Here is an 8,451-nt window from a genome sequence, read left to right on the forward strand (position 1 = left end):
CAGGATACAGTTCTTCAAACAAACCTTCTTCTCGTTCTTGTTTAGTGCGCAATGTGCAGCGTTTATAACTCCCTTGAAATCCATCACTCCTAAACTCAATTTGATTTTTCCACGCATGCTGCGATGCGTTGACCTATACCAACATCCTTTCTTCTCCGTATCGCCTTAGCCTTATCAACTAAAATCCTATCTGCAATGTGACGACTTGATAGATTTTTATTTGCTGTGTATGCACTGTCGTGTTCCATACACGCTTCGTCGAGCAGATTGACTCCCTTATCACCTCGCGCCAAGCGTTTCTGAAGCTTTGTCCCAGGCCCACAGTAGTTATACCCAGGGATGTGTAATTCCTCAGGTAGTTTGTCTAGAACACCACTGCCTCCTCTAATGTGTCTTCTAGCGCCCAAGTTACGTTACTGTGATGGTTGTGTGCAACGCACATCCATTATATAGCATATCGCCGGCATCAATCCAACCGTTTTGTGTAACAGGAAAACCAATCCATTTGACTAGTACCTTATTTCCCCGACGTCTTATGACTCTCTCCACAAGAAAAACATGTGGTTCTGAGATTTTCTGCATCTCCTCAGTGTAGAAGGAGCCCGCAATTTCTTCACGTTTACTATCCTTCAATATATATGTTCTAGGATTCGCTCGTTGCACCTTTGAAACTGTGAATATCTCAGTTGACCAGTTCGGTAGGTATGATTTCCAAACGCCGTCTTGTGTTTTGATGTACGCACCAAATCACCTACATTAAATTTCTGTTTGCGTGGATCCAGCATCTTAATGCGATAGTATATGGTATCCATGAGTCCATTATCACGAACGTCGATTAGTCTCATTTTTATTGTGCTATGTTTGGTTCTATTATACTGAGCAATTATTTCTGGAGGTTAAAATGCATTCACACTCGATCTTTTATTGTTCTGTTTAGGCGCTCCACGATACTCGCCTTCGGGTGAGTGAATGTCAAATAGTGATGTATTCCGTATCGCTGCATCACTGTCTTGAAATACCTATTGTAAAACTCCCACCATGATCGGTTTGGAGATTGTCTGGGCATCAATTGGTTCCTGTCTGCACAAACGCTCAAAAACATCAGCAACATTTGGACCGGTTTTTGTTTTGAGGGGTAATGCCCAGGAACATTTGGAGTATGTATCAATAAACATTAAAATGTATTTCAAACCATTATTCTCTTGTGAATATTGACGCATATCTACAAGATCAGCTTGCCACAAGTCATCCAACCCTTTAATCATAACATGCCTGCTAGGGTATGTTTTGCATGTTGGCTTGTGCAGTTCTCGAACTACCGCCTCCATACATACTCGATGATACCTCTCTCTCGAAGCTCCGAGATTATTGAAACAACCTCATTCGAATGAGCTTTATTACCTGTAGCAGCTGATGCCATGAGCAGCCGTAGTCGACCTATTATTTCGGCCATGAGCAGCCGTAGTCGACCTATTATTTCGTTGGGGTCGCCATAATATATATACTGAGGGATTCGATTGTTCACTGCTCAATGTCAATACCATCACCGCTGCTGCCACCGTTGTTATTGTTTTCGTCTTCAAGTATTGGCTTTATAATGGTTTTATATTTCTTGTTGCTCAGTCTTTTCGTGATCTTGTGTACACCAGTCATGCGGAGTATTTCACGGTACGTGTCCCTATCATTAACTGAATAATTTATGGTTTTTTTGGTAGGTCTTAGGAAAATATGATTCATTAAGCAGGGTGTTCTGTAAAACCGTCTATCACCGATCTGCATTTTGTCTTCAGTTATACACTCCTGGAAATTGAAATAATAACACCGTGAATTCATTGTCCCAGGAAGGGGAAACTTTATTGACACAGTCCTGGGGTCAGATACATCACATGATCACACTGACAGAACCACAGGCACATAGACACAGGCAACAGAGCATGCACAATGTCGGCACTAGTACAGTGTATATCCACCTTTCGCAGCAATGCAGGCTGCTATTCTCCCATGGAGACGATCGTAGAGATGCTGGATGTAGTCCTGTGGAACGGCTTGCCATGCCATTTCCACCTGGCGCTTCAGTTGGACCAGCGTTCATGCTGGACGTGCAGACCGCGTGAGACGACGCTTCATCCAGTCCCAAACATGCTCAATGGGGGACAGATCCGGAGATCTTGCTGGCCAGGGTAGTTGACTTACACCTTCTAGAGCACGTTGGGTGGCACGGGATACATGCGGACGTGCATTGTCCTGTTGGAACAGCAAGTTCCCTTGCCGGTCTAGGAATGGTAGAACGATGGGTTCGATGACGGTTTGGATGTACCGTGCACTGTTCAGTGTCCCCTCGACGATCACCAGTGGTGTACGGCCAGTGTAGGAGATCGCTCCCCACACCATGATGCCGGGTGTTGGCCCTGTGTGCCTCGGTCGTATGCAGTCCTGATTGTGGCGCTCACCTGCACGGCGCCAAACACGCATACGACCATCATTGGCACCAAGGCAGAAGCGACTCTCATCGCTGAAGACGACACGTCTCCATTCGTCCCTCCATTCACGCCTGTCGCGACACCACTGGAGGCGGGCTGCACGATGTTGGGGCGTGAGCGGAAGACGGCCTAACGGTGTGCGGGACCGTAGCCCAGCTTCATGGAGACGGTTGCGAATGGTCCTCGCCGATACCCCAGGAGCAACAGTGTCCCTAATTTGCTGGGAAGTGGCGGTGCGGTCCCCTACGGCACTGCGTAGGATCCTACGGTCTTGGCGTGTATCCGTGCGTCGCTGCGGTCCGGTCCCAGGTCGACGGGCACGTGCACCTTCCGCCGACCACTGGCGACAACATCGATGTACTGTGGAGACCTCACCCCCCACGTGTTGAGCAATTCGGCGGTACGTCCACCCGGCCTCCCGCATGCCCACTATACGCCCTCGCTCAAAGTCCGTCAACTGCACATACGGTTCACGTCCACGCTGTCGCGGCATGCTACCAGTGTTAAAGACTGCGATGGAGCTCCGTACGCCACGGCAAACTGGCTGACACTGACGGCGGCGGTGCACAAATGCTGCGCAGCTAGCGCCATTCGACGGCCAACACCGCGGTTCCTGGTGTGTCCGCTGTGCCGTGCGTGTGATCATTGCTTGTACAGCCCTCTCGCAGTGTCCGGAGCAAGTATGGTGGGTCTGACACACCGGTGTCAATGTGTTCTTTTTTCCATTTCCAGGAGTGTAGTTATGGGATGCGAACCCAAAATGTATGGTCTTCCCCTGCTAACGCCGAATGTTCTATCTATCTGACCTGGAGTGTAACGAGTAATGAATTCATCAATGGCAACACCCTCGTTATCGTGTGTTTTTGTTTTTGCTGAGAGCTGTAGGAGAGATTCAGTAACCGGCTTAAAGGTATCTCTTAGTGTTTGCTGCCGATCCGTATGCCCTAACCTCAGCAGCCGTAATTTCTCAAGAACTGCTTTACACGCCTGAATCACTTTCTGCTTCGTCGACATCTTGCTGTATCCGCGGCGTGAGGCTTTATATATACGGTCATTATCTTCCTCCTCTTACTATGATCCTGATCACCCTTCTCAACAACAAGGAAGTCTACATCAATTTTCACCTGAATAGCATCGACCTTTTCGGTTAAGTCAGTTACTTTCTTACTGACTTGATTAACTATCTCATTTAACGCATTCACCATTCTCAGAAGAGTCTGGTAATACGTCTCTAGTTCCCTGCGCATACTTGCAACTTTATGCGCCATAGCCTGAATTTTCGCATCAAAGTACAGGTGAATGTTCTGTCTGTGTACACCCGTCCGCTCGGGTTGAGAGGCGGACATACGCGCGAATTTGTCCATGGTGTAGCGCAGACTGATGTACTAACCCCCCTTACCGTACTATATATGCAAAAACTCTTGAAAGTTTCGCCTGTACCTACCATCACTGAGTTTTCTTGTTTTATCAATAACGAGAAATCCATACTGTGAATGGTTCCAGCAATCTGCACATATCTTTACAAAATCATTGAACGACATGTCCGTTCCGACATGGTGCTTGGTAAATGTGTTTTAAATTCAGGTTGTCTTGTTTGGAGGCTATAATGGGGTTTGCGTTATCCCTAACAAGCTGTTTGGGGATTCTGGAATATGTTTGACTTTGATAAAATACGCCAGCACCGATATGACTTGTATAGGTACATAAGGAAAAGCGCCAACAAGCTATATACAAACGTATAAGTACGTGGTATCACGTAACATTCAGCCAGTGCGGACGGTATTTGCTTCGTGATACATTACCCTTATTAAAATGGAACGTTTACCAATTGCGGAAAGTGTCGATATCATGTTGATGTATGACTATTGTGATCAAAATGCCTACCGAGCGTGAGCTATGAATGCTGCTCGGTATCCTGGACGACATCATCCGGAAGTGTCCGGACCGTTCGGCGGATAGTTACGTTATTTAAGGAAGCAGGAATTGTCAGCCACATGAGAAATGTCGACCACGACCTGCAACAAATGATGCCCAAGTAGGTGTTTTAGCTGCCGTCGCGGCTAATCCGCACATCAATCAGTAGCAGACAAGTTGCGCGAGAATCGGGAATCTCAAAAACGTCGGTGTTGAGAATGCTACATCAACATCGATTGCACCCGTACCATATTTCTATGCACCAGGAATTCCATGGCGACGACTTTGAACGTCGTGTACAGTTCTGCCAATGGGCACAAGAGAAATTACGTGATGACAGATTTTTTGCACGCGTTCTATTTAGCGACGAAGCGTCATTCACCAACAGCGGTAACGTAAACCGGCATAATATACTCTACTGGGCAACGGAAAACCCACGATGGCTGCGACAAGTGGAACTTCAGCGACCTTGGCGGGTTAATGTATGGTGCGTCATTATGGGAGGAAGGATAATTGGCCCCCATTTTATCGATGGTAATCTAAATGGTGCAATGTATGCTGATTTCCTACGTAATGTTCTACCGATGTTACTACAAGATGTTTCACTGCATGACAGAACGGTGATGTACTTCCAAAATGATGGATGTCCGGCACATAGCTCGCGTGCGGTTGAAGCGGTATTGAATAGCATATTTCATGACAGGTGGATTGGTCGTCGAAGCACCATACCATGGCCCGCACGTTCACCGGATCTGACGTGCCCGGATTTCTTTCTGTGGGGAAAGTTGAAGGATATATGCTGCCGTGATCCACCGACAACGCCTGACAACATGCGTCAGCGCATTGTCAATGCATGTGCAAACATTACGGAAGGCGAACTACTCGGTGTTGAGAGGAATGTCGTTACACGTATTGGCAAATGCATTGAGGTTGTCGGACATAATTTTCAGCATTTATTGCAGTAATGTTGTATTTACTGGTAATCACGCTGTAACAGCATGCATTCTCAGAAATGACAAGTTCACTAAAGTACATGTATCACATTGGAACAATCGAAATAAAATGTTCAAACGTACCTCCGTTCCGTATTTTAATTTAAAATACCTGCCTGTTACCAACTGTTCGTCTAAAATTGTGAGCCATAGGTTTGTGACTATAACAGTGCCATCTATCACAAAGCGAAAAAAGTGGTCCAACTAAAACATTCAAATTTCTTTACGTACTACACGAATAGGGAATAAAACATGGGGGTTCCTATTTAAAAAAACGCAGCTGATATCCGTTTGACCTATGGCAGCGCCAACTAGCGGGCCAACCATAGCGCCATCTGGTTTTCCCCTTCAAGCTAGACAAGTTCCGTTCTTTGTAGTTTTTTCGTGATATATTTGGCCCGGTCACGATCAATGGACCACTCTGTATATATAAATAAATTTGCACAACTGGCGACCTGGTGATATGACATTGAGAAAGCCATGAAACCAGTTGTGTAAATTAGTCAAAATTATTTATGACATTGTATGAGTGATTTTTTTTTTTTACATGTACTAATCATTTTCAATTTTTCATATGCAACATCACGACTGGGAGCAAAATAACCAGAACCAAAAATTCTTGTGGAGAAAACCAATTCAAAACGGAAGCAAAGAGAAACCGGAAAATGCGGTAAATTTTGAAAATACGCTGTTTGTTTCATCGCAGCAAAGGTAGACCGCTACGCAACCACTTGCTTGGTAGCGTCTCCTGCGTAATAATTAGAAGTACCTTTCCTTAATTTCCTTTCCTAAATGCATTGTAGTGAATTTTTCAGAAATTTTACGTAATGAGTAGCGAGAGAAAAGTTTGAAGTTTTTGTGTCACAACTGTTCGTGCGTCATAAAAGTAGCCATTTAACGCTTGACGACACGAAAATCTTGTGTTTAAATTCACAAAAATAATATATTTCAGTTTTCTAGTTTTCAAAATTTTAATTTTAATATTCAAGCAAAATGGCACAAAAATCAGTTTTCATTATTACTGACAATGGCGAAAACGCAATGAGCCAAGATGGCGTTCAATTGCAGGACACAACATCTGAAGTACCAGCGCCATGTCTTCCACACTCAGAAGTATTAAGTAGTTCACAGATGAACATAACCGAAGTAACAAGTGCTAGTGAACTTTCACAGAGTTCTAACTTTGATGATACGTTGATGACAATAGATGAGACTTCATCACGTATCTCCGCGAGCAACATTCTGTTCGCACAGGAAAACATAGAAAGCGCAGATAACACGATTTTTGACGACACTTTACCGTCACCCATCACACGAAATTCAACTGTTGATTTGCAGAGAATAGTTGTCAACAACCAAAGTACATTAGATAGCAACCAAAACAGCGCACTTGCCGCTATACTTCAAAAACTCGATAGCTTGAGCACAGAAATAAAAAATACTTACACCAATAACAACAATTTGAGTGCAGACATAAATACAAAATTGGACGGTTTGTCGCAAAACCTTACCGTAGTCACACAAGACATTAACAACATAAAACAAGAGCAAAAACAAGTTTTAAAAGATTTTCAGGATACTCACACAACAGATCAGTGATTTGATTAAGAATTTTCACGAGGAAATAAATGTAAACTTCAAACACATGGAAAAACAGCTACAGCAAGTTGTACTTTCTGAAGTAAACGATGACATTACGGGTAAAAAACAGAAATTAGACACTCCTAACGAGCAGAATGATACGGTAGAGCAGCAAAAGCGATGAATGACACTCACACGAACCTGGAAGCTATACAAACACAATTAACTTCCACAGTAAAGAACACCTCTACCGTAGTGAACAAACTGCACATGGATTACGAAAATATACCAGCAGCACTTGAAAAGTAGCATCACTTGAAATCGAATCAGTCTGTGCCTAAAAGGAAAGAGACAAAATTAATTAAAATATATCTGACGTAATTTCACAAGTTGAAGCAGGTACTTTAGACAAAACCAGTACCGCAGCGGAAAAGTTAGTGAAGGAATGTAAATTAATCAATGATGTAATTGAAAGTGAACACCAATTTGCAAGCTACAGAGCACAGGATACGCAATTACTTAGGTGTAACTGATACAGAGACACCAGCTGTACACATAAACAAAGTGCCGGCCACAGCAAACCAAAGTAATGTATGCACACAGATCATTGCAAACCCTACAAACAATGCCAGTAGTAATGACAGAACGCATAGTTTAAGTTTACAGGGCGTAACACCGGAATCAGTACCTACGAGAAGTGTAAATAATGATGACAGCTGTGTAAAGACAGCACAAAATGCAAACAGCTTGTCCACTGTATTTGCTGACGAAGGTCTATTAAGACACCGTCAATTTCCAACATTTACGAGTGAAGGTAAGAAGATGAATCCTGCTGTGTTTATTAGTGCTTTTCGACATGTGTTTCCTATAAATTGGACGGAAGCACAAAGGATCTGGTTTGTTGTTGGGCACTCGCAAGGCGATGTACTTTTGTGGGCGACCGAGGTAGCTGAGCGTTGTACCACATATTTACAATTTGAACGGGCATTTCTTGACAAACCCCGCCTCTTTTAATAGCAAATATGGTAGCTTGCGAAGATATTTTGAGAAGTATCTCAACAAAACACGTTATTGGACGAATCCTATTTCTCATGTGGATGTTTTTAAGAAGTCCTTGCTATCACACAATCGTGAAAAATTAATTACTACACCTACGCACGCCGTAGAATATTTTCTATCCATTTTAGATTCAATCGACCTAATATATGAAGAGAAAGTAGTAACAAATAGGGCGTCAGACAGCCAAACACCACGACAACGTAACTTGAATGGTCAACACAAAGTCAGACACGAACACACAGCAAAGCTGGTACGCGCAACCGCAACGATACATTAACCGTGGTAATGGATCCGGGAATAGAAATGGTAGGAACAAGAGATTAAAGCAAAACTTTCCGTATAACAGGAACGATTACCATCCCCAAGCTAATTTCAATCCCTTCTCTCAAAATCATGCACCACGTGTAAATGAAAACAATCAGTCG

This window comes from Schistocerca cancellata, chromosome 2 (assembly GCF_023864275.1).
Source record: "Schistocerca cancellata isolate TAMUIC-IGC-003103 chromosome 2, iqSchCanc2.1, whole genome shotgun sequence".
Classification (NCBI taxonomy): domain Eukaryota; kingdom Metazoa; phylum Arthropoda; class Insecta; order Orthoptera; family Acrididae; genus Schistocerca; species Schistocerca cancellata.